The following is a 27,989-nucleotide window of genomic DNA, read 5'->3' on the forward strand; positions in this document are numbered from 1 at the left end:
CATCTTGATGTTCCGTGCAACGCACGAGCATCTTGCTATTGTAGATAGAAAGCAGAGTTGGTGATGATGGTGTGCCTGCCATCCTGCAATATAGGCCGTCCGATCTATATCTAATGGATAGGAAGGAAACTATGACAATTTACCCGCACTCCTCTCCACATTTGCAGATAAGGCCTTCCCTCGTTCATCCTTTTCCCCCACAAGATCTTGATGTTCCGTGCAACGCATGGGCATCTTGCTAGTTTTATATAAATTTGGTCAAATTTTATGAAGTTTGACTTCAATCAAACCTAATATGCAGAGTAAACAAAAATAGAGGGAGTATCTTACTCCGTGACCAAGATGGAAGGGAAAACGAGACAACTTATTGTTTATTTGAGCCGTTCAAGTATAATCATGCGGCGTTGCTTATTTCTCATTCCTCTCCAACCCTCTTCTCCATCGATCATGCCGCCCTCCGGTCGAGTCCATCCTCCCGCATGCCTCGTTTGAACATTCCGCCGAGTATCATTCGCATGTGGGCCTAGACCATGCTTGTATTTCCAATGTTGTAATTTGTCCGACATGCATACAAACAAACAGTCCGTTTAAAGTTTCACTTTGCCTCCACTACGTGTCGCTTCCCATCTTAGTTTTGACATCTCATTTGGTTCATGCCCCGACACATCTTGATGAGATCGATTGATGTTGAGAGATCAATTGCATGTCATGCAAGGAGATAAATGTTTGGTCTGTTTCTATAATAGAAATCACCCGCGAGGGGGTCTGTGGGGATCAGAGGGAGTATATTGTACGTTCATAAGCGAAACGAACGTATTGTACCCACCCTAGTCCTCTTTCAATCGATCTCTGGACACCGAGATGAAATCAAGAGAAAACGAGTGGGTGCATGTGTGATACCTAAGGCGGATTCAAAATTTTGAACCGGTGATCATAACATCCGCAAATCATATACAAAGGGTATTCAATGTTCGTTTCGCTTTTGAACGTACAATATACTACCTCCGATCCTTTCTAGTTTACATATAAGTTTTATGTGTAATCAAAGTATCTCTACTTTGATCAAACTTACAGAAAAAAGTATCAACATTCAACAACGCCCAATCAATATTGTTAGATTCGTACATACTCCTAGATTTGTATTCAAACAGAGATGGTTTCCAATTTGTTTTCAACCAGGTGAATGTGCTTGTTCTCACGCATGCTCTTCCTACTAGGATTTCGCCACGTATAGCCAGTCCAATAGTAACTTTTTTAAGCTCCTTGTCCAATAGTACTAGTGGAGTACTGACAACATCTGTAGTAGAGTATGCGGTGCTCATAGTACTCCCTCCTTCCATTTATATAGGGCCTAAGAGCAAGTCTAATAAGGCCTAGTCAGCAGGCTATAAGACTTGTCATGTCATTAAAATCCTACTTGGAGGAGTGAGAAGACAGGAGAGAGAGTGAAGCGGGCTCTTATTCTACAGCCCGGCGATAACACATAGATCAAGAAAAAATAGTATGCATGCAACTCTCTTCCAATCATATACCTTGCTCATGCAAATATTAAATGCTTAGAGCCAACCTAATAGCCATTCTAAGAGCCAACTTACATGGCACTTTGGCCTATGTGGAGGAGAGAGATGTGAAAAAGTAAGGGAGTGAGCTCTCATGCAAGACCCTAGCTATATACGCATTCCTAGGTAAATACAATAAATATGAACAAAGAGATAGAGAGGAGATGGAAAAAAGTACTAATACAATAGCCAACCTTATATTTTTCCAGGAATAGCTGATACGTCTCCGTCGTATCTACTTTTCCAAACACTTTTGCCCTTGTTTTGGACTCTAACTTGCATGATTTGAATGGAACTAACCCGGACTGACGCTGTTTTCAGCAGAATTGCCATGGTGTTATTTATGTGCAGAAACAAAAGTTCTCGGAATGACCTGAAACTTCACGGAGACTATTTTTGGAAATAATAAAAAATACTGGCAAAAGATCAAGACCAGGGGGCCCACACCCTAGCCACGAGGGTGGGGGGCACGCCTGCCCCCCTGGGCGCGCCCCCTACCTCGTGGCCCCCTGGAGCTCCTCCGACCTCAACTCCAACTCTATATATTCGTGTTCGGAGAGAAAAATATCAAGGAGAAAGATTCATCGTGTTTTACGATACAGAGCCGCTGCCAAGCCCTAAACTCTCTCGGGAGGGCTGATCTAGAGTCCGTTCGGGGCTCAGGAGAGGGGAATCTGTCGCCATCGTCATCATCAACCATCCTCCATCACCAATTTCATGATTCTCACCGCCGTGCGTGAGTAATTCCATTGTAGGCTTGCTGGACGGTGATGGGTTGGATGAGATTTATCATGTAATCTAGTTAGTTCTATTAGGGTTTGATCCCTAATATCCACTATGTTCTGAGATTGATGTTGCTATGAATTTGTTATGCTTAATGCTTGTCACTAGGGCCCGAGTGCCATGATTTCAGATCTGAACCTATTATGTTTTCATGAATATATGAGAGTTCTTGATCCTATCTTGCAAGTCTATAGTCACCTACTATGTGTTATGATCCGGCAACCCCGAAGTGATAATAATCGGGACCACTTCCAGTGATGACCGTAGTTTGAGGAGTTCATGTATCCACTATGTGTTAATGCTTTGGTCCGGTACTCTATTAAAAGGAAACCTTAATATCCCTTAGTTTCTGCTAGGACCCCGCTACCACGGGAGGGTAGGACAAATGATGTCATGCAAGTTCTTTTCCATAAGCACATATGACTATATTTGGAATACATGCCTACATTACATTGATGAACTGGAGCTAGTTCTGTGTCACCCTAGGTTATGAATGTTACATGATGAACCACATCCAGCATAATTCTCCATCATTGATCCATTGCCTAGAGCTTTCCATATATTGTTCTTCGCTTATTTACTTTTCCGTTGCTATTGTTACAATCACTACAAAATACCAAAAACATTACTTTTGCTATCGTTACCTTTTGCTACCATTACCACTACTATCATATTACTTTGCTACTAAATACCTTGCTGCAGATATTAAGTTTCCAGGTGTGGTTGAATTGACAACTCAGCTGCTAATACTTGAGAATATTCTTTGGCTCCCCTTGTGTCGAATCAATAAATTTGGGTGAATACTCTACCCTCGAAAATTTTTGCGATCCCCTATCCTTGTGGGTTATCAATAGCCAACCTTATAGCCCACACTATTGTGTGAGTGCATATAGATGATGGCTATAGATGACATGGCAGTTCCTTATAGCCATCGGCTGGCTATATTATTAACCATGCTCTAATGCGTTTTTCAAAACCGTCTTTGACTATTGACAAGATTAATAGTACATGAGATGTATAATGTGAAAATTATATCATTGGAGGCTCCTTTCACATACGAATTTGACCGTATGCTTTGTGTAAGTTGCATGCCATATATTATTACTCTAACATTTGGTCAAGTTAGCCTCAAAAACACATTAGGCCCTATAGATGGAAGGAGGGAGTAGTAGTGGAAGTGGATCCTCTAACGTAGGTATCCCTACCTTACCCTACCTTTCGGTCACTTACTGGCGGGCCCCATCTTGCTAGGCCCCGCATGTCAGTTACTCAATGGGTTCGGCCACGTCAGGGGATCCTCATCCGTAGTATACTCCCTTTGTTTTTATTTACTCCACATAAAACGGAGGGAGTGGTAGTATAAATGACGCGGGCGGGGGAGAGGGAGGGACATCGGTTTGCTCCAACTGCGGTCCCACAAGCGAGTGAAAACACAAGACGAAGCGCATTCCATTCGGTGAGCGATGTGGAGGGTCCAGCATGCCAGGGTGCAACGCGGACACGACAAGAGCGATGTACAGTCAAAACCGATTGACCGGTCGTCACCGGAACCACTATTCACAACACAACCTTCGCTGCTCGGCCTACGCCAGCCACTGCACCAAAACCACACCTCCTCTCTAGCACATTCCCCCACCTTTCGATCCTCTAGCCCGCATCAAGCGTCCCCTAGTTCGCCGAAAAGCCATGGTGCGCCGCAAGATCACGTACTACAGGATGCTGACGCCGGAGTGCCACGCAGAAATCGCGGTGGTGGTCGGTGCCACAGGCCTCCGTTCCCAAGTTCGCTTTGCAGCGGGCCATCCCCAAGTTCTCTGGAGCCAAGCTACAAGGAGGAGGAAGCCGATCCAATGTTCATGGCGGAGGTCGCAGTGCAAAAGGCCCCCAATGGGTATGAGACAATGGACGTCGACTTTGTGCCGGCGTCCGGGTCCCCCATGGTGCAGGTGGACCAGCGGTTCAACCTGGCGATACTAAAGGAGGACCGGGAGGCAGAGGCTCAACTCGACGCGGAGCGCGCGCATGCCGCTGCCATCGAGGCTCTCCTGCAGGCAGAACCGGATGTCGTGGATGTGAACCGGGCAGCGGAGGCTCAACTCGATGCGGAGCACGCGGATGCCACTGCCATCGAGGCCCTCCTACAGGCGGAACCGGACGTCCTAGACTTGAACTGGGCGACGGAGGCTCAACTCGACGTGGAGCGCGCGGATGCCGCGGCCATCGAGGCCCTCCTGCAGGCGGAACAGGACGTCCTGGACTTGAACCGGGCGGTGGAGGCTCAACTCGACACGGAGCGCGCAGATGTCGCTGCCATCGAGGCCCTCCTGCAGGCGGAACCGGACGTCCTCGACTTGAACCGGGCAGTGCTCTCGTCCATGTAGAGCGCCCGCACGCTCTGCGTGAACGAGTAGCTTGAGGCCGAGGACAACCACGGTGCGGAGACACACGTTGGCAGGTACAGCTGGTTCGCGTCAGCAGCCAAAGACGACGAGGTCGTCTCGTTCCGCAAGCAGTGATAGTTTTTCTTTATGTTGTTGTTTTTAGGGATCTTTTGCTGTGTAAAAACATATATTGTTATGCATGTCACCTGCCTTTCATCATTTGGGTCAGTCTACCATTTTAGGCGGTTGGATGAATATCCTACGTCTCCTAACCATTCTTCCTCACCTCTTCTTCTTCCCCAACAGACCACCGCACGGGCCGTACGGATCCTCCCCAACATGCTGTAGGATGGCTGAGTTTGGTTTGTTCACATGCGGTAGCACGTGTCAGTGAGGGTGTGTTCCCTTGGTTGGGTTTGCGGCATGCAGGAGCGACTGTGTGAGGGTGCGGTGCGACCGCGGTGTGCAAGAGCGACTGTGTGAGGGTGCGGTGCAACCACGACAGCCGTGCGCATGTGTACCTCCTTTTCATTCTGAAAACTTTAGGCAAGCTTGGCAAAAATGTGTGGCGAAGTATGGCAGCGCAAGGGTACGTACTAGGAGTACTAGTGTTAAAAAAGAAAGGCAGGGTTTTCCTTCACGGGATTAATCGATACAAATCCTCGTTTGACGTGTCAATTAATGCGTATTTTTTTCTCCAAAGCCCAAAGAGCTAACCATCTCACTCCTCATCGCTTGATTAATGCAGTGCCATGCAAACCAACCTTCTCACTCCCACATGCATGCAAGGGTATATTAATGTCCTTGGTTGCTAGTACAAGGCAAACCCCATCGATTTTCCCTTGATTAGTGTTAGTGGCCTTTTGCAAATTGTAATTTTGATATACTGGCCTTGTGTACAAAAAATGGAGGTAGTAACTATTTGACTTCCTTCCCCATTGTGGTGGCGTCGACGATATCTCGAACGTTGTGGTTTGGCGAAGTGCGTTCGACGGAGAACACCATTGAAGGAGACCACGGTAAGTCGTTCGCAAGTGCCGCCTGCAAGCCAAGACAACCGCCTTATTTGCATCCAGGAAGTCCGTTGAACCAAAGGACCTGTAAATGTACTAGTACTACTAGTACTACTACATAATAGCATCGTCAGTCCAGCTTAGTGGGGTGAGGTGGTTTCTCAAAGAAGACGATGGAGAAGCGAAGTCAGCGAAGAGTGAAATGATGGTTGCTTCATCCGTGCTTTGTGATTTGACGCCTCACTGCTTTGTGATTTTTGATAGAAGGGACAGGGGAGTAGACTCTATGCTCTATACTGTACATGCGTCCAAGCACGGGAGAAAGAGGAGAGACATTGCATTTTTCTATTCCTTCAATCAATCAATCAGGGAGCTTCGGTTCCATCTTTTTGGCTTTGGCAGCACCGTCCACAATGGTTCCCATCGATGCCAAAAGCTATTTTTTCACATTTGGCTACACATTGTGGATGCCCTTAACCGTACCACTTGGTTTTGCTCCTGTGTGCTATCTATACAAATCTCAATTATATTGATCTAAAAAATTATAGAATCAGGATTAGTAAAAGGAGGTGATTTTGCCGCGCGGATGGCGGGGGGGGGGGTTCTTATTTTTAGAGGATGTTGGCCTGGCGGCTTGCTAACATGCGGTCCCACGTCTCAGTGCTTTACCAAGCCGATCCGCGTCCCACATGAGGCTGAACAACGGTAGAAGCAACACATGGTTAACTTGAAGAAGATGAGGGAGAAGTGGATTCAGCAACGAGTGAAATGATGGTTGCTTTGTCCCTCCAACTTCTTTTTTTAGCATTATTACTTCATCCCTCCAACTTAACTGCGGGAAAGGTGCAACTTTGTGATTTGACGCCTCATTGCTCATTACTACGCCAGCGCCATGACTGGGGTGCTTCATCCCTGCTGCTCTGCACTGTATTTCGGTATGGCACATGGACCCGGTAGCTTGATGTCCCACATGTCGGCGAAAGGGACTAGAACATTTATGAAAGCGAGCGCTCCACTCTTACGACGGAGGAGGACACGACACGGCGACCCACTGAACTGTTACTTGTACTGTATATAGTACTATAGTACTATAGTTTTGCTGTTTTGCACGATGCATCGATACAAACCCGATTAAACAGGAAAGGGCGGGATTTGTCCCGCGTAGTAGATGATATTGGCCATACATTACAAAGGCAATTTTAATGTATGCAAACTGAATAATTAAGTACCAATATGATATCTAGTATTACTAAAAACACATATGATTTATTGTGTTAGAGTGTAGTAGTAGTGCTGTATTGCATAGTTGTTAGATGTAACATGCGAGAACGTGTAGAGATGTAGTTTTTGAGGGCCTGTAGAGAGAAAAGCGTAATACGGTCACCGAATTTCAGAATACGCTCATTACGGTCACTATATACGTTTTGCGGTGATTATACGGTCACTTGCTCACCGTTCAGCATCAGATTGCACTCTGTTGATGGCCAAATAGTCTGCGTGGCACCATGTTGAGTAGTTAAATAGACCATGTTCCTTGTGGGTCCCACCTGCCAGTTCGCATAGGAAAAAGGTCACATAAACACAAATTTACGCAGGCACGACAAGACTCCAACCTGTGCGTGGGAATTGTTGGGGAACGTAGCAGAAATTCAAAAAATTTCCTACGTGTCACCAAGATCTATCTATGGAGAAACCAGCAACGAGGGGAAGGAGAGTGCATCTACATACCCTTGTAGATCGCTACGCGGAAGCGTTCAAGAGAACGGGGTTGATGGAGTCGTACTCGCCGTGATTCAAATCACCGATGATCCTAGTGCCGAACGGACGGCACCTCCGTGTTCAACACACGTACAGCCCGGTGACGTCTCCCATGCCTTGATCCAGCAAGGAGAGAGGGAGAGGTTGAGGAAGACTCCATCCAGCAGCAGCACAACAGCGTGGTGGTGGTGGAGGAGCGTGGTACTCCAGCAGGGCTTCGCCAAGCACCGCAAGAGACGAGGAGGGAGAGGGGTAGGGCTGCGCCAAGAAGGAGAGGAACCCGTGTGTGTTGGGCAGCCCAAACCTCAAGTATATATAGGGGAAGGGGAGGGGCTGCGCCCCCACCTAGGGTTCCCTCCCTAGGGGTGGCGGCAGCCCCCCAGATCCCATCTGGGTGGCGGCCACAAGGGGGAGAGGGGGAGGCGCACCTGGGGTGGGCCTTAGGGCCCATCTGCCCTAGGGTTTGCCCCCCTTCCCTCTTGGAGGCGCCTTGGGCCTTGGTGGGGGGGCGCACCAGCCCACCTGGGGCTGGTCCCCTCCCACACTTAGCCCATGCAGCCCTCCGGGGCTGGTGGCCCCACTTGGTGGACCCCCGGACCCCTCCGGTGGTCCCGGTACACTACCGGTAAAACCAGAAACCTTTCCGGTGACCAAAACAGGACTTCCCATATATAAATCTTTACCTCCGGACCATTCCGGAACTCCTCGTAACGTCCGGGATCTCATCCGGGACTCCGAACAACATTCGGTAACCACGTATATCTATTCCTTATAACCCTAGCGTCATCGAACCTTAAGTGTGTAGACCCTACGGGTTCGGGAACCATGCAGACATGACCGAGACGTTCTCCGGTCAATAACCAACAGCGGGATCTGGATACCCACGTTGGTTCCTACATGTTCCACGATGATCTCATCGGATGAACCACGATGTCGAGGATTCGATCAATCCCGTATACAATTCCCTTTGTCTAGCGGTACGATACTTGCCCGAGATTCGATCGTGGGTATCCCGATACCTTGTTCAATCTCGTTACTGGCAAGTCTCTTTACTCGTTCCGTAACACATCATCTCGTGATCAACTCCTTGGTCACATTATGCACATTATGATGATGTCCTACCGAGTGGGCCCAGAGATACCTCTCTGTTTACACGGAGTGACAAATCCCAGTCTCGATTCGTGCCAACCCAACAGACACTTTCGGAGATACCCATAGTGCACCTTTATAGCCACCCAGTTACGTTGTGACGTTTGGCACACCCAAAGTATTCCTACGGTATCCGGGAGTTGCACAATCTCATGGTCTAAGGAAATGATACTTGACATTAGAAAAGCTTTAGCAAACGAACTACACGATCTATGTGCTAGGCTTAGGATTGGGTCTTGTCCATCACATCATTCTCCCAGTGATGTGATCCCGTTATCAAGGACATCCAATGTCCATGGTCAGGAAACCGTAACCATCTATTGATCAACGAGCTAGTCAACTAGAGGCTTACTAGGGACATGGTGTTGTCTATGTATCCACACATGTATATGAGTTTCCTATCAATACAATTCTAGCATGGTTAATAAACGATTATCATGAACAAGGAAATATAATAATAATCAATTTATTATTGCCTCTAGGGCATATTTCCAACAGGAATCACCTGGTTGTGTATGTGTCTGTCAGGGCCTGATGTGTGCGCATGCGCGTGTAGGTTGAGCACTTGAGCGTGAGAGTGTGTTGGTCGTGTGGTGTGTGCATGCATGCATGCGTGTGTGTGTGATTGTTGCATGCGTGCGTGGCTGCGTGTGTACGTGTGAGTGTTGCGTGCGTGCGTGACTGCATGTGTTTGTGTGAGTGTTGTGTGCATGCAGTTCATGTGCATGCATGCGTGTGTGTATAATCACCACACCAGCTCCTGTGTGTTAAAACAGACGGCTCAACATACCAATACAAGGCCACCTTGTCCGCTGTGCCCGCGGTCATGACTTCGAACCACCGTCCAATATTTTTTTGTCGTTTGTTTTCATTCTTACTAGCAAGATGCACGTGTGTTGCATGTAACATCAAGATGCATTTGTATGACTAGTTTATCTTGTGAGAGAAAAGGATGAATGAGGGAAGGCCTTATTTGCAAATGTGGAGAGGTGTGTGGGTACCTTTTTGCAAAATTGCCACAGTTTCCTTCCTATCTGTCAGATATAAATCGGACGGCCTATATTGTAGGCTGACAGGCACAACATCATCACCAACTCTGTTTTTTATAAGAGTGTAGAGTAGATACAAGCCGATAGGTGGGCCCAATGGTAGTGAGATAATGTGATGCAACACTAGAGGTGCCACGTGGAGCGTTTAACTGGTCAACTAGTCGTGTCTTGAGAAAATACAGAGCTGTATGGTGAGCCCGTGACTGTATAATAACCACAAAACGTAAATGGTGACCGTAATGAGTGGATTCTAAAGTCCAATATGCGTATGGTGCTTTCGCTTCAAATACAATGATCGTCACTGTATATATCACGAGAGAAAGATGAAACATGCGTGAATGTGCTGGGGGCTTACTTTTAGAGGACCTGGAAATAGTTTGTGTGCGTACGTGAAAGGGGCGTAGAGGGGGTGTATGCGACGCAGAGAGAGATGCTCTTCGTTTCTCTTTATTATGACTAACTTTATATATAGTATAAAAATATAAAAATTCATAGTGTGGAATAAATATCATTGTGGGCACCATGCAATGCAAATTAACGTTCATACTACTCCATATAACATTGTAATGTTGTATATATGTAGAAATTCTAAAATAATTTTTTGGCCACACTTTATTCAAACGGAATGTTGTATGCAAAATAAACGTGAAGAGAGGGCTTTTTAGATCAATGGGGTACGTGATGTAACATGTGTGAATGTGTAGTTGATGTATTTGGCAGGGCCTAGAGAGGTATGTGTGTGTTTTACGTATTCGAGAGAGGCATGGATAGAGGGGCCGGCGGGGGGAGGGGGTGTGGGAGAGATAGCACGATAAATGAGAGAGGTCTAGAGAGAGAGAGATGAATATGATGCCACGGCGAGAGATTCCCTTGAGTGTGTATATGCAAGGGGGGAGGGGATAGAGGCACGAGGAGAATTTTTTTATGTGGTGTTTGTGTTGGTACGTGTGGGTGTGAGAAGATAACGAGACCTGGGGCAGAGGGTGTCACCGTGTGAGGTCCTGTGGGTCGAGGTGAGGCCCTTGGTTCGGCCCCGTCCTGCGCCACATTGGTCGGCCCGCGACGCATTTAGTGAGACCCATGGATGACTAGTCGTACAAGACAAAAATAGCAAAATCGTGAAGGACTCTGTGTCCACTGACAAAGCCGGCTAGGATTTGTAACCCTACGTCCTCGGACTAAGGTAACCCCTTATCTCTGATATTACTATTCATCCAACCTAATTTTAAGGGGCATCCTACATAATGCTCTGCTAGAATCTTACTCGTCGATTAGGAAGAGAGGTGTGAGACAATGCGTGAGAGACAGGCCTAAAGATAATGTGTATACAAGAGACACGTAGGCAGGTCTATGTATATAGAAAGGGTCGATGGGGATTGTGTGTGTATGCTTGTGAGAGGAAGAGTGCTTGTGATAAAGGTTAGTGAAATCAGTCGTAAATGGTTACGAGAGGGAGGGAGGGTTCTATTGTGAGCATGTCTGCGAGAAAGACACCTCAGGAGAGAGAGTGTGAACATGTGTGAGAGACCACTGATGGAGAGTGAAACAACACGTAAAAAACTGACGTACACATTGATTAAATATATAAATTGTATCCAAATATTAAGATGGAATCATGATATTTGCAATTCGCATAAGGAACGGTCATTGATCCATCAGACATCTGGATTCTATAGAATTTGAGCATGTCTATGTTATTTTTTAACATAATTAATCAACATTGTTAGTATTTTGAACTCCAAACAATGCATCGCTTTAGCAATTGAATATAAACATGAGTATATGTAACATCCCAATTTTCCTAAAATAGGATTTAATAGATCAATGCATCTCATATTTTTTCATGCATTATTTGCTTTTCTGAAATATTCTTTTCATTATGCAACAAAGGCAATTTATTGGAGAGTAGATAACATGACTTCTCCCCTGTTTTAAAAATGTTCATAATGTCCAGAATATTATTCCCAGTTCATCTGATATGTTTTGGTAATTTTTTAAATCTCCAAAATATTTTAATTGTGTGTTATTTTACTGTTCATGTGGCCTATTGCATCAAAATGAATTTCTAAAATCGTATTAGAATAGGAACTAGTGTTCCGTTAGTTTATATTAGTGTTATTATTTTTAATGTGGTTATAGGATTTATTTTAGATTTTATTTTGGCTTTATTATATTTTTAGTATTTGTTTTGCTGTAGCTTTGGTTTAAACAAACACAGCACACAGCGCTGCACCGCGGCCCAACAGGCGCCCGCACAACCGCGGCCCACCAACCCCCAGCTCCTGCCGCCGCAGCCCACCCAGCTTCCCACGAAGCGGCACGCAACATCGCTTGCACCCGACCCGCGCCCGAAACCCGCTGTCGCCCTGACCCACTGACGGGTGGACCCCGCACCCCTGTTCATCCCCTTCCCCGAGCCGGACACGCAGCCGTGCCACGCCGCACGCCCGAGCGCGAGCCCGAGTCCAACCCGACGCCCTGGTCGGTCCCGTGATTTCCCCGGACGCCTAAGCGCTCGTAGGGTTCGCCGCATCCTCGCACGCCTCCGTTTCGACCTTTCCCCGCCGCCAGAGCCCTGCATCGCTGGTCAAGGATCTTGCCGAGGAGGTCAGGTCGCCGTCGACTTTGCCGGTCTGGTCCGTCAGCGTAAGAGCAAATTCCGCCGTCACGTTGGCCTTGCTCGACCCTCCCTCGATCCCGCAACTTCCTGAGGGGTTTGTCTTGGCCACAGAGCACGGGAGCGAGGTAGCCGAGTCGCCGGAGTTCGTTGACTTTGGAGCAGCCGCCGTCCAGCCTCACCGCCGCCGACGCCCCGCCGCCGTTGAACACCATCACCACCACCGTGCCACGCCGCATCCGCCCACCCCCTCACCTTCGCCGGGGGATCACCGGAGAGCCACCGCCACCGCCGCCGTCATTTTCCTCTGCTGCGGGTGAGCACGAAGGCAAAATTAACAAATTTGACCTTAAAGCAAAAGTATTTCACAAACTAAACTGCTTTTGAAAGTATTTCACACTGCTGACCTTTTTTATAATGCCCGACAACAAGGCGCTGCACTCTACTGTGCAACTCCTTACAGCTAGGCGCTGCATAGTGTAGTGTAATTCCTTAGAGTTAGGCGCTGCACAGTATGGCGCCTAAGTGTTAGGCGTTGCACAGTAGAGTGCGGCGCCTTACTGTTAGGCGCTGCATATTAAAGGTCAGCCGGGTGAAATACTTTCAAGAACAGTTTAGTTTGTGAAATAGTTTTGATCTAAGATCAAATTTGTGCCTTTTGCCGAGCACGAACACACAGGGAACCTCTTCGGCAAATCACGAACCGACACATGGCAATTGCTACAGTAAACACTACAGTGCAGGAGTTTCTGCTTTTTTTTGTTTTTCTTAGATTTTCACCTAAACTTTCACTAGCTATATTTTTTAGTCTATATATCCGATTTAGGAAATTCTTTTTCCTATGCACTCACAAAAATCAGCACTTTGTCACAGTACCAAAATCTCACATGTTTGCGCTGTTTAAATTTGAATTCATTCAAATTTGAAATAAACCTTCTGGAGGCCGTAACTTTCAAACCGTTTATCAGAATCAAGTGATTCTTTTTGCGTTGTGATCGTAGTGCAATTTAGGTGATTTGTGCATGCTTTTATGCTGCTGTTATTTGCATTTTAAAATGGTTTTATTGCTGTTGGTTTTATTGGAGTTCCGATGATTGATTTGTTGATTGTGTGAAACGTGTAGATTGTCCGGAGTGCCACGCGAACTATTGTCAGGAGTGTGACTTTCTGAACCAGAACCAAGGCAAGTTACATGTTGATCATCCTTTACCTACTGTTTTCTATGCATGTAGTTATATCACACTATGAATATATGCATGTATAGGATTATTATATTATTTTGCTATATTGTTGAGCTATCTTCCTGTCATTGCAGATCATGGTAGTTGTACTTGCTATGCTATGTAGATGGGGATTGGTTCGAGTATTCATTGAGGTTATGTGAGGATTATATATTTAAAAATTTGAGTAGTAACTCGAGATTTAACTCACCTCTGGGCAGAAGTGGTATTGCTTGGTGTTGAGAGAAGGCATCATGGGGTCTTGCACCTTTTTTAAGGCCATGCGCTCATGAGAGTGCACCCTAAGTGGAATGCTGCTCATGTTCAAAAAGATCAGACAAACTTAGTGACTAGTAGCTTCCATGTGCGGCCACTGGCCATACGGGCTCGGTCTTAGTTGATCAGTTGTTGGAACCCTGGCCCAGACAGTGTTGACAGATGTAGCATATGTAGGTGGGATGTGGCCGTCAGGTGGTTAAGGGAACCTCTTCTGAAAGACTTCGTCTCAATCTTTGGATTGGGTCCGGTGGGTAAAGCGTACTAAACTCTGCAGAGTATTAAAAACTAAGCATGATTAGCCGTGTCCCTGATTATGGACAAATTTGAGCGACTATGCCATTACAGTTGTTGGATGATCTTGACAGATGTGACACTTAATAAATTTGTTGGGCAACTTAATAAAGGGTAGATTGGAGTTGATTTGCCAACTCAACCTTGTGTATTTAATTGTAGTAATAAAATAACTAAATAAAAATTTGACTATTAGGTAGTTATGAGGACAAAATCAGCTTTCTGCAAAAATAAACCCTCAAGCCTTTCTTCTGATGTACTATGCATATACATGTAGGTCTGCTTTATTATTACTCATGTGTAACTTGCCAATATATTCAAAGTATTGACCTATATGGCTGCAACGTCTCATATTGCAGGATATTCAGGCGAAGAGTAAGGTACCGTTAGGGTCGTGAGTCTGCACTCAACATCGCTAGTGGGCTATGATGGGACTCATTGTTATTTTATGCTACTTTCCGCTGTTTTATTGAATAAAGCTAGCCAAGTGCTATGCAGATTGTTTTGTTTTATACATTCTGGATCATATGTTGTAATAAATGATGCACTTGCTATTCTGGTATTCATCTATACTGTGTGTGCTAGCGAGTTCGATGCAGGGAGTAGCACAGTAAGCACAGAGACTCGAATCCTCGAGGTTTGGTCGTTACAGTATAGTTCATGTTGTGTGTGTAAAGCACATTATACATAAGAAAGTTACACAATGAACATTATAAATAGCTAGCTATGAACTATCATACATTTGAATTCAACTTAAGGTGGTTTAAAAAATTCGAATTGAACATGAAGTCTATTCAATTATTTGAATTCGATATCATTTGTAAATCATACCTAAATTATGGGGGCATCGATCTTTGCTCTGATTTTGTACATAATATCATATATAGTCATGTACAAAATAGATTATAATTTAGCTCCTCCATTCCAAAATAATCGTAGTTATAGGATTTTCAAGTGTCAAAATTTCAAAAAGAAACGGATAATTTAATGAGGTTTTCAAACATACAAGGTCAAATTTAGTGTTGTCTATTTAGGTCAATCCTCAAAGTTCGAGTACTCTAAACGTGAATGCTTTTGTTTCAAAATTTCGAATGAAGCGCCAAAAGAGCCTCTACTCGCCTGAAACCGCATGAGACCAATGTTTGGTAGTAGAAGGAAATTACTTTTCTAGGTTTGTAGCTTCATCTAGACGCCACACAACCGCCTCCGAAAAATATTCATACACAATGGCCGCCTAAGCACACATGCGCGTGGCCGAAATCGCTCCCGCCCACTATTTGGGACACCTGGGATTACCATCCTACCCTTGACCCGCAGTAGGTCCGAAACTTAAGAGGGGGCAAAGTTTGTACTTTCTCCAAATTTCAAACAAGCGTGTCCCATCTGTTCAAAAAAGCAAAAAAAAAGCGCGTCCCAGACCGAAACATGGTTCTCCCTTAGCTCCCCCCGCCCCCCGTCTGATTCCCCATTCATACTCCGTCGGTGCCAAAACTACATCTCCACCAACTGTGAAACCCTGGCGTCCTCCGTCCGCCACCCCATCCCACCCATCAACCGCCTCCCTCCTCCATCACGCCGGAGCCGATACCCCAACGTCGTCGTCCACCGCAACCTCAACCGCAACGCCCTCCATGGCTAGTAGTTGAAGTCGAGGCCGAGCCATCCGTACCCGAGCCAGTTCAACCACGCTGTCCAGCGCATCACCGCTGCCGCTCTAACTTCGCCATCGTCCACCTCACCGAAGTTGTTCCTGCTACGCCGTCCTTCGCCGCCTCGGATCTGCTTCCGCTCCGCCGACATACGGCCACGGCAACACAATCAACAATTTGGCCATGGGTTCGTCCAAGGCTGCACCCTCCTCCAAAACATCGGTTCCCTGGAAAAAAGAAGAAGATTGCCGTGACATATGGAGGACACCACACTGGCAACCGGAAATGGTACTCCTCTTCCCTTATTCGTGCAAATCTTACGTGTCTGCTTGCACGGTATTCTAGTTGACTGCTTCTTCTTGATACTAGATGTTCCTAGTAACTCGCAATGCACAAGGTTTCTCCTCATATATTATTTCACCTTAGCTAGAGGTCCGTCGCCCCCTGGATTTCAATTCCTGGTCAGTTGATTCCCAATTAACGGAAGCATTCCCTGGCATAACAGGCGCTAGTCCACCTATTACACTGGGGAAGTAGTGCCTCTATGTTTATCTTAGGGGCGTGTGGGGCCTAGAGCTGTTGGCGCCCGATCTGGAGGTCGGTCGGGATTAAAGGGATGGCCTGGGGGCGCTGCTAAGCACGGCGGTGGTGTGAGGTCGAGGGGAGGGCGGGGCGGCGGAGGCAGGGGTCTGGGCCGGTGGTCGCTGGCGGTTCGAGAAAGATCGTCAACAGTGACTGGCGGGAGGTAGGCTAAGGCCATCTGCCCGTTCCTTATAGATCGGACGGTTCATAAGAAAATCGACTGACCTATTTATTTTCAGCTGACTGTTATTTTGATAGGACCACATGTGGTGGTGTGCTGGAGGAGTACCTGCATTTCCCAGCCATCCCTGTGCTCATATATTACAAAATCATACGGAGTAGAATCTAATTTTGTTTGCCATGCAATGTTGTAGAGCTATCATATGTCTCCTGTCATTTATTTTTCAGCCACCTGCTATCTGTTACTTTTACAGTGCACTAGTTCTGCACACACTTCACCCATACTCTCACTATTGTGTTTTTATGCAAGGGTATTTCAGACTCTGCCTTGACAGAAGCAGAAAAGAAAAGAGAGAAGTAACTCCAGCTTCGTACGCGGCTAGGCCAGACACGTTTCAACACTTTAAAGGGTGTAGTGTCAGCAGATGGAGACGGTAAACGTAGCTCTGGAGTTGATGACCTTGCTCGCAATGAACCAGCATCCCAGGCGCTTGCTTTAACTTCGCGGTGTCATATGTGGTTGCATGTTGCATATGGTGTCTAGCTTGTATTCAAAAGGCCGAAGTCGGTCTTTATTAAGATAAGGAAAGATATTTTTTACATGAACCACCATCCATGAGCACCAGAAGACAAATAGCTAGTCGGGGCACTGGCCGAGCCAGTCACAAGCCCAGCACAAACAGGCATCACCTGGAAGCGAACTAAAAAGCTACGATGGTGGCGAAGCAGCCCGCCTCCCACCAGGCTCTCAGGTCCTAGATTATCATGCTCACCACTCCAGCCGGATGTCTAGCTTGTATTACTTCCAATTTGGTTAAATTGCATCTGCTTAGCTTACACATTATACCTTTGAATATGACATGCCTTCCTATTTTGGTACATACTAGTACATCTGTCTATTAACCATGTTCTTACATCAAAGTAATGTTCTTGTGTATCCCTCATCAATCACTTATGATGAGGCAGTCAGGCCAGTGGACTACTGTGAGTAAAGATCCTCATTTAAAGAATGCAGCGTCAGCCTCCTGACATGATTCTCAAGAAACAACAAGGCTAGATGAAGATAGTAAACGTAGCTCTGTAGTTGATTACCTCATTTCCCCTACACTAGCATCGCAGGTGCTTGCTCTAACTTGGCAGTGTGATATGTGGTTGCATGTTGCATATGGTGTATAGATTGTAATTCTTCCAATCTGGTTAAATTGCATGTGCTATTCTGCTTAGTTTATACATTATACCTGTTAATGTGACATGCCTTCTTGTTTTTAGTACATAGTACATCTGTCTATTAAGCATGTCCTTACATAAAACTATTGTTTTTTTGTATCCTGCATCAATCAATATGACGAGACACCTTTAGTATATGCAGTCGATATTAGTTGCATCTTTCATATGATTTATAGCATGCGCTGCTTCTAATTTGTTGCAATGCCATTTATGATGGGACGCTTTTAACTTGGCAGAGTCATATTGGTTGCATCTTTCATGTGGTGTCTAGCTTGCATTGCTTCTTATTTGTTAGAATGGTTTCTGCTTAGTTTACACAAACAGTTGTGAATATGCCATGACGTCCTGTTTTTCGTACATATTCCATCCTGGTATCGTGTGTTTGCCTTACATCAAAGTAGTGATTGTCAGTATCATGCACGAATGAGTTCTAAAGAATGAATTTTATTGCTTTTTCTTGTCGGTTTTACTTGACAATTCAAAATCAATAAAGCGGAAGGAAGTTAGCAAGGCAGCGGATAAAAGTGCTACTTCCAAATGGAGGGCCTCTATAGATTCTACTCCTCCATGCATCCAAGATGATTTGCAAGACAACACATGCATAGACACTCAACGTATCTGTGTTGATGATGAGCACGTCTCCCCTAGTGCACCATCACAGGTGCTCCCTCTAACTTGGCATTGTTATATGTGGTTGCATGTTATGTATGATGCCTAGCATGTATTGCTTCTAATTTTGTTGAATTCCATCTGCTTACTTTACACATTATACTTGTGAATAAGACACGTGTTCCTATTTCTAGAACATACAATATCTGTCTATCACACCATGTTCTTACATCAAAGTACTACTGTTGTGTAACCTGCAACAATCACTTATCATAAGACTCGTTTGACTTGGGAGTGTGATATAGGTTACATCTCACATTTTTTCTAGCTTGTACTACTTCTAATTTGTTGAAATGGCACTTATGAAGAGACAGTTTTAACTTGGTAGAGTGATATTCGTTGCATCTTTCATATGGTGTCTAGCTTTCATTGCTTATAATTTGTTGAAATGCCTTCTCCCTAGTTTACACATCATAAGTTGTGAATATGCAATGCTGTGAATATGCAATGGCACTAATGACGAGAGACCTTTAACTTGGTAGTGTGATGTTGTTTGCATCTTGCATATGATTTATTTCTTGTACTGCTTCACATTTGTTTAAACACCATTTATGATGAGACACTATTAACTTGGCAGAACGATATTTGTAGCATATTTCATATGGTGTCTACCTTCCATTGCATTGCTTCTAATTTAGTAAAATGTCTTCTGCTTAGTTTACACATCATATTCTGGTTATCTCATGTCGTTCTATTTTTCGTACATATTACATCCTCCTATAATGTGGTTGTCTAACATCAAAGTTCAGTTCGTCTGTATCACGCATCAATTTGTTCTAAAGAACTAAATTGTTATTCGTTTTTCTTGTCGGCTTGACTTAACATGGCACAAAGAAAGAGGAAGCACCACAGAATGAGGGAAAGGGAAGCGGAAGAATCATGCAGATTCTGCTGGTACTGATGGTGCAATAGAAGGTCAAAGTCCAGCAGAAAATTGTACAAACAGGGTATCCCATGCTACACGAGCTGCAGAACAAGCCAAACAGAAAAAAACAGTTGTCACCAAACAAGTAGAGACAGTCCTAGTTGTTGCAACACCTTCCATAGTACCACCAGCTGCACGAGTTACTCGTTGGTCAACTCAGCTAGCAGCACGTTCCCAAGCTCCCTTGCCACCTGACACTACTTTCGAAGCACTCTTGACACAAGATGAGTTGGCAAGATCAGATGAACTTTGTGAGCTTCAACAACAAGAAGGTAGTTGCTGGAGTCAAGTTACAGTTGCATGCTTCTTTATATGTAGTCTCACAGTTTGATGTACACTAACACTTCCTATGTTCGTTGTTGGACTAGCACCTAGGTGCAAGAGGAAACAAACATCAGGGATAATTCTTGATAGGTTAACTAAATCTAGAGGAGGAAGAATGGAGATCCATTTTAAGGAAGGTTTAAAAAGGCCACGTGATGCTACAGAGTCAGCCAAGTTAGTATCAGAGGCAGCGGTTGCCGTTAGGTGTCATGTACATATCCTCCCAACATGGATTCAGTATAGGAATGACAAAGACGAAAACCAGTTCAACACCTTCCTCGACCATTTATCTGTAAGTATGGTTATGTATGGAAACTAGTAATATCGTCTTGCTCTATCCCATAGTTTCTAGGTTGCTGATAATGAGACTCCCATAATTTTCAACAGATGAGGTTCAAGTTGGATAGCCAAGATGATGCAACCAGACAAGCTTGCACCCATGTTTTCAAGTCTGCTCTGCGATAGTATCGGTATAACTTGAGGAAAACTCACTTTGAAGGCAAGGCTAACAATGAACTTGCCCAAACATCTCGAGTGGAAAATATATCGGATGAAGACTTGAGAGGCCTCAGTAAACACTGGTCTGGTCCAAAGTATCAGGTACATTATATATATGTGATCAGATCACATGTTGAAGTCCTATTTACGCATGTGCCACAAAAAGCTATCTTCTTGTAGGTGAACTGTTCAAAGAACAAGGCCAACCGTACGAAAGTGCAATTCCAACAAACGACAGGATCTCGTAGCTATATTGCACACTATGAGGCTCTTGTAATTAGCTGTTGTTTCACTCTTTTCGATGTACCATATTATCAGATCTATATTAACTTGTTCCAAATGCAGAGGAAAGCCTGCAAGGACCAAAAAGTACCTGAACCAAATGTTGTGGAAATCTTCAAGGACTGTCACACCAACAAGACGAAGGCCATGACTACACCAGTCAAAGCCGCTATTGTAAGTCCTTAATCCTCATTCCTTTTAACTACTACTTATTCTGACTTGTGCCTTGAACTGCATGGTTTGCAGCCAATGTCTATTACTCTTCTCAATTTTATACACAATTGTCTTAGCGTATGATTGCACCTTACAAGGTTTAAAAGAGAGGACTGATGTTCCTTTGATCTTGACCTGTAATCTAGTTCCGTGCTGGACTTGCCCACACAATGTTACAATTGCCTGTTTGTCTGTTCTTAGTTGTTTTGTGACATGAATGATGTCATACTATGCTTACCGTATTATAAACTTTGTCTCTTTATCCTTAGCTGTCAATACAATGTGAAGAAATAGACAATACATTAGCCATGGTACATGGTCATATGTTTGGAACCTGGTTTTATTATGTACTTTGTAGTAAAATACAACTATTATTTTACATGGGTTCACCAGAATAAGTTCTGTATATAGACTAAAGCTATTTTGTTTGGTTTTGCTGCCTCCTTAATATCTTCTGTTCTGGTACTACTAATGTAAAAAACTCAACTTTTCAGCAAGCTATGGAAAAAATGGTGGAACCTTCACCTTCTGAAGGTGGCGAGGCAACTATAACCGCAATGTCAGCTCTTGCTACAGTGGGTCAGTACCTGTCCACTAACAGTGCCAAAAGCACATTCCTGCGTAATTCTGGGTTGGTTGTTAAGGCAATCTCATCCAAACTGCCTCATGATCTAGATATGCAAGCTCAAAACAATGTTATATCTCCGCTCCAGACACAAGTCCATTCCCTAATAGAGACCCTTTGTGAAACAAGGACAAACATTGTTCGATGTCGTCAAGATATGCATGGTTTTGAAACCAGACTATGAGACATTTGCTGTGTTTTTAGGAGCCTAGGAGAAATGAAGGCGAAGGTTATGGTGCTCGATCGGACAATACATCATGAAAACGTAACAGTCAGGTCAAATGAACTGAGCTTCTAAACTTTTGATGGTGCATTTATCTGCCAGACTGTTAACTTTTATGCCAACCTTCCTTTTGTTTTATAGTTGTAATTTGTTTTGTTGCGATACAAAATTTGTTCTTAACGTGCAGCCACCGGCTGAAGAAAACAGCAAGCCATTTTTGTATATTGTAGGGTGTTCCCTATGTTTGCACTGGTGGCCATCTTTGATGCCTAGTGGATGTAATCTATGCAATCGCCTAAATAGCCTAACGTTAGTTTCGTGCTTATTTTTTTCCTAGTCTTCTTTTTCCCTGGTTTGCTAGTGGCCGCAACAACCACGGGCCATATATGGACTGTGGTAACCTTGACCCTGCTACGGGCCGTAGGATCCATGGGCCTCCTACGGGCCATCGATAAATGGGCCTCAACAGGGCCGTAGAATCGGTGGGCCTCGGACCGTCGGATAAATGGGTCTACATGGGCCATAAACGGGCGTAATTGGTATCAGCCCATCACGGTAACGAGCCATTAACAGGACGGAGGACAGCAAAGGCTTAATTCTGTCATAGGCATAATGGGTCGTTAATGGGCCAGAATATAGGACGGGTTGGAAACGGCGCAACGGGTTAACAGGCCAGAAATGGGCCGACTCTTACCACAGGCCGAATTTGGCCCATTAGGGGAATGGGCTAGTAACGGGCTACTACCTCTTGAGCACTGCGTTGGTTTTCCCTGAAGAGGAAGGGATGATGCAGCAAAGTAGCGTAAGTATTTCCCTCAGTTTTTGAGAACCAAGGTATCAATCCAGTAGGAGGCTATGCGCGAGTCCCTCGCACCTGCACAAAACAAATAAATCCTCGCAACCAATGCAAATAGGGGTTGTCAGTCCGTATAAGGCCACTTACGAGAGTGAGATCTGATAGATATGATAAGATAATATTTTTGGTATCTTTATGATAAAGATGCAAAGTAAAATAAAGGCAAAGTAAATAGCAAAGGAAATGACTAAGTGGTAGGAGATTAATATGATAAAGATAGCCCCGGGGCCATAGGTTTCACTAGTGGCTTCTCTCGAGAGCATAAGTATTCTACAGTGGGTGAACAAATTACTGTTGAGCAATTGACAGAATTGAGCATAGTTATGAGAATATCTAGGTATGATCATGTATATAGGCATCACGTCCGAGACAAGTAGACCGACTCCTGCCTGCATCTACTACTATTACTCCACTCATCGACCGCTATCCAGCATGCATCTAGAGTATTAAGTTAAAAACAGAGTAACGCCTTAAGCAAGATGACATGATGTAGAGGGATAGACTCATGCAATATGAAGAAAACCCCATCTTGTTATCCTCGATGGCAACAATACAATACGTGCCTTGCTGCCCCTACTGTCACTGGGAAAGGACACCGCAAGATTGAACCCAAAGCTAAGCACTTCTCCCATTGCAAGAAAGATCAATCTAGTAGGCCAAACCAAACTGATAATTCGAAGAGACTTGCAAAGATAACCAATCATACATAAAAGAATTCAGAGAAGATTCAAATAATATTCATAGATAGACTTGATCATAAACCCACAATTCATGGGTCTCAACAAACACACCGCAAAAAGAAGATTACATAAAATAGTTCTCCACAAGAGAGGGGGAGAACATTGTATTGAGATCAAAAAAGAGAGAATAAGCCATCTAGCTACTAACTATGGACCCGTAGGTCTAAGGTAAACTACTCACACTTCATCGGAGGGGCTATGGTGTTGATGTAGAAGCCCTCCGTGATCGATGCCCCCTCTGGCGGAGCTCCGGAACAGGCCCCAAGATGGGATCTCGTGGATACAGAAAGTTGCGGCAGTGGAATTAGGTTTTTGGCTCCGTATCTGATTGTTTGGGGGTACGTAGGTATATATAGGAGGAAGGAGTACGTCGGTGGAGCAACAGGGGGCCCAGGAGGGTGGAGGGCGCGCCTGGGGGGGGGGGGTAGGCATGCCCCCTACCTCGTGGCCTCCTGTTTCCTTTCTTGACGTAGGGTCCAAGTCTCCCTAGTCTTGTTCGTTGAGAAAATCACGTTCCCGAAGGTTTCATTCCGTTTGGACTCCGTTTGGTATTCCTTTTCTTCGAAACCCTAAAACAGGCAAGAAACAACAATTCTGGGCTGGGCCTCCGGTTAATAGGTTAGTCCCAAAAATAATATAAAAGTGGATAATAAAGCCCAATAATGTCCAAAACAGTAGATAATATAGCATGGAGCAATCAAAAATTATAGATACGTTGGAGACGTATCAAGCATCCCCAAGCTTAATTCCTGCTCGTCCTCGAGTAGGTAAATGATAAAAACAGAATTTTTGATGCGGAGTGCTACTTGGCATAATTTTAATGCAATTCTTCTTAATTGTGGTATGAATATTCAGATCCGAAAGATTCAAGACAAAAGTTCATATTGACATAAAAAATAATAATACTTCAAGCATACTAACAAAGCAATTATGTCTTCTCAAAATAACATGGCTAAAGAAAGTTATCCCTACAAAATCATATAGTCTGGCTATGCTCTATCTTCACCACACAAAATATTTAAATCATGCACAACCCCGATGACAAGCCAAGCAATTATTTCATACTTTTGACATTCTCAAAACTTTCTCAATCTTCACGCAATACATGAGCGTGAGCCATGGATATAGCACTATAGGTGGAATAGAGTGGTGGTTGTGGAGAAGAAAAAAAGGAGAAGATAGTCTCACATCAACTAGGCGTATCAACGGGCTATGGATATGCCCATCAATAGATATCAATGTGAGTGAGTAGGGATTGCCATGCAACGGATGCACTAGAGCTATAAGTATATGAAAGCTCAAAAAGAAACTAAGTGGGTGTGCATCCAACTTGCTTGCTCATGAAGACCTAGGGCAATTTGAGGAAGCCCATCATTGGAATATACAAGCCAAGTTCTATAATGAAAGATTCCCACTAGTATATGAAAGTGATAACATGAGAGACTCTCTACTATGAAGATCATGGTGCTACTTTGAAGCACAAGTGTGGTAAAAGGATAGTAACATTGTCCCTTCTCTCTTTTTCTCTCATATTTTTTTATTTGGGCCTTTTCTCTTTTTTGGCCTCTTTTCTTTCTCTTTTTTATTTGGTCTTCTTTGGCCTCTTTTATTTATTTTTCGTCCGGAGTCTCATCCCGACTTGTGGGGGAATCATAGTCTCCATCATACTTTCCTCACTGGGACAATGCTCTAATAATGATGATCATCACACTTTTATTTTTCTTACAACTCAACAATTACAACTCGATACTTAGAACAAAATATGACTCTATGTGAATGCCTCCGGCGGTGTACCCGGATATGCAATGATGCATGAGTGACATGTATGAAAGAATTATGAATGGTGGCTTTGCCACAAATACGATGTCAACTACATGATCATGCTAAGCAATATGACAATGATGGAGTGTGTCATAATAAACGGAACGGTGGAAAGTTGCATGGCAATATATCTCAGAATGGCTATGGAAATGCCATAATATGTAGGTATGGTGGCTGTTTTGAGGAAGGTATATGGTGGGTGTATGATACCGGCGAAAGGTGCGCGGTATTAGAGAGGCTAGCAAAGGTGGAAGGGTGAGAGTGCGTATAATCCATGGACTCAACATTAGTCATAAAGAACTCATATACTTATTGCAAAAATCTACAAGTTATCAAAGCAAAGTATTACGCGCGTGCTCCTAGGGGGATAAATTGGTAGGAAAAGACCATCGCTCGTCCCCGACCGCCACTCATAAGGAAGACAATCAATAAATAAATCATGCTCCGACTTCATCACATAATGGTTCACCATACGTGCATGCTAAGGGAATCACAAGCTTCAACACAAGTATTTATCAAATTCACAACTAATCAACTAGCACAACTTTAATATCACCATCTTTATATCTCAAAACAATTATCAAGTATCAAACTTATCATAGTATTCAACACACTCATAAGAAAGTTTTATTATTAATCTTGTATACCAAGCATATTAGGATTTTAAGCAAATTACCATGCTATTAAGACTCTCAAAATAATCTAAGTGAAGCATGAGAGATCAATAGATTCTATAAAACAAATCCACCACCGTGCTCTAAAAGATATAAGTGAAGTACTAGAGCAAAATTATCTAACTCAAAAGATATAAGCGAAGCACATAGAGTATTCTAACAAATTCCAAATCATGTATGGCTATCTCGAAAGGTGTGTACAACAAGGATGATTGTGGTAAACTAACAAGCAAAGACTCAAATAATACAAGACGCTCCAAGTAAAACACATATCATGTGGCGAATAAAAATATAGCTCCAAGTAAAGTTACCGATAGAAGTAGACGAAAGAGGGGATGCCTTCCGGGGCATCCCCAAGCTTTGGCTTTTAGGTGTCCTTAGATTATCTTTGGGGTTCCATGGGCATCCCCAATCTTAGGCTCTTGCCACTCCTTGTTCCATAATCCATCAAATCTTTACCCAAAACTTCAAAACTTCACAACACAAAACTTAAAGTAGAAAATCTCGTGAGCTCCGTTAGCGAAAGAAAATAAAAGACCACTATAAGGTACTGTAATTAACTCATTCTTTATTTATATTGGTGTTATACCTACTGTATTCCAACTTCTCTATGGTTTATAAACTATTTTACTAGCCATAGATTCATCAAAATAAGCAAACAACACACGAAAAACAGAATCTGTCAAAAACAGAACAGTATGTAGTAATCTGTAGCTAGCGCAATATCTGGAACCCCAAAAATTCTAAAATAAATTTCTGGACGTGAGTAATTTATCTATTAATCATCTTCAAAAAGAATTAACTAAATATCGCTTCCCAAATAAAAATGACAGCAGTTCTCGTGAGCGCTAAAGTTTCTGTTTTTTAAAGCAAGTTCAACAAGACTTTCCCCAAGTCTTCCCAACGGTTCTACTTGGCACAAACACTAATTAAACATAAAAAACACAACCAAAAAGAGGATAGATAAATTATTTATTACTAAATAGGATCAAAAAGCAAGGAATAAAAATAAAATTGGGTTGCCTCCCAACAAGCGCTATCGTTTAACGCCCCTAGCTAGGCATAACAAGTAAGAATAGATCTAGGTATTGCCATCTTTGGTAGGCAATCCATAAGTGGCTCTCATAATATATTCATAAGGTAATTTAATTTTCTTTCTAGGAAGTGTTCCATGCCTTTCCTTAATGGAAATTGGAATCTAATATTTCCTTCCTTCATATCAATAATTGCACCAATCGTTCTAAGGAAAGGTCTACCAAGAATAATAGGACATGAAGGATTGCAATCTATGTCAAGAACAATAAAATCTACAGGCACACAATTCGTATTTGCAACAATAAGAACATCATTAATTCTTCCCATAGGTTTCTTAATAGTGGAATCCGCAAGCTGTAAGTTTAGAGAGCAATCATCAAAATCACGAAAACCTAACAAATCACACAAAGTCTTTGGAATCGTGGAAACACTAGCACCCAAATCACATAAAGCATATCATTCATGATCTTTAATTTTAATTTTAATAGTTGGTTCCCACTCATCATAAAGTTTTCTAGGGATAGAAACTTCCAATTCAAGTTTTTCTTCATAAGATTGCATCAAGGCATCAACGATATGTTTAGTAAACGCTTTATTTTGACTATAAGCGTGAGGAGAATTTAGCATGGATTGCAACAAGGAAATACAATCAATCAAAGAGCAATTTTCATAGTTAAATTCCTTGAAATCCGTAATAGTGGGTTTAGAAACATCTAGGGTTTTAATTTCTTCAATCCCACTTTTATCAAATTTAGCATCAAGATCAACAAATTCCGAATTCTTGGAACGCCTTCTAGGTAAAGGTGGATCATATTCAGTCCCATAATTATCAAGATTCATATTGCAAAACAAAGATTTAATAGGGGACACATCAATAACTTTTAGATCTTCATCTTTATTTTCATAGGAACTAGAAGAACACGCTCTTATAAAGGCATCTTTCTTAGCACGCATCCTAGCGGTTCTTTCTTTGCACGCATCAATGGAAATTCTCATGGCTTTGAGAGACTCATTGATATCATGATTAGGTGGAATAGTTCTAAGTTTCAAAGAATCAACATCAAGAGCAATTCTATCAACGTTCCTAGTCAAATCATCAATCTTAAGCAATTTTTATTCAATCATAGCATTAAAATTCTTTTGCGAAGTAATAAATTCTTTAATATTAGATTCAAAATCAGAGGGCATATTATTATAATTTCCATAAGAATTGTTTTAGGAATTACCATAATTATTAGAGGGATTACTAGGATAAGTCCTAGGATTCAAATTTCCTCTATACGCGTTGTTACCAAAATTGTTCCTACAACAAAATTCACATCCATAGATTCATTATTATTCTCAATCAAAGTAGACAAGGGCATATC

This window comes from Triticum urartu, chromosome 4 (genome assembly GCF_003073215.2).
Source record: "Triticum urartu cultivar G1812 chromosome 4, Tu2.1, whole genome shotgun sequence".
Lineage (NCBI taxonomy): Eukaryota > Viridiplantae > Streptophyta > Magnoliopsida > Poales > Poaceae > Triticum > Triticum urartu.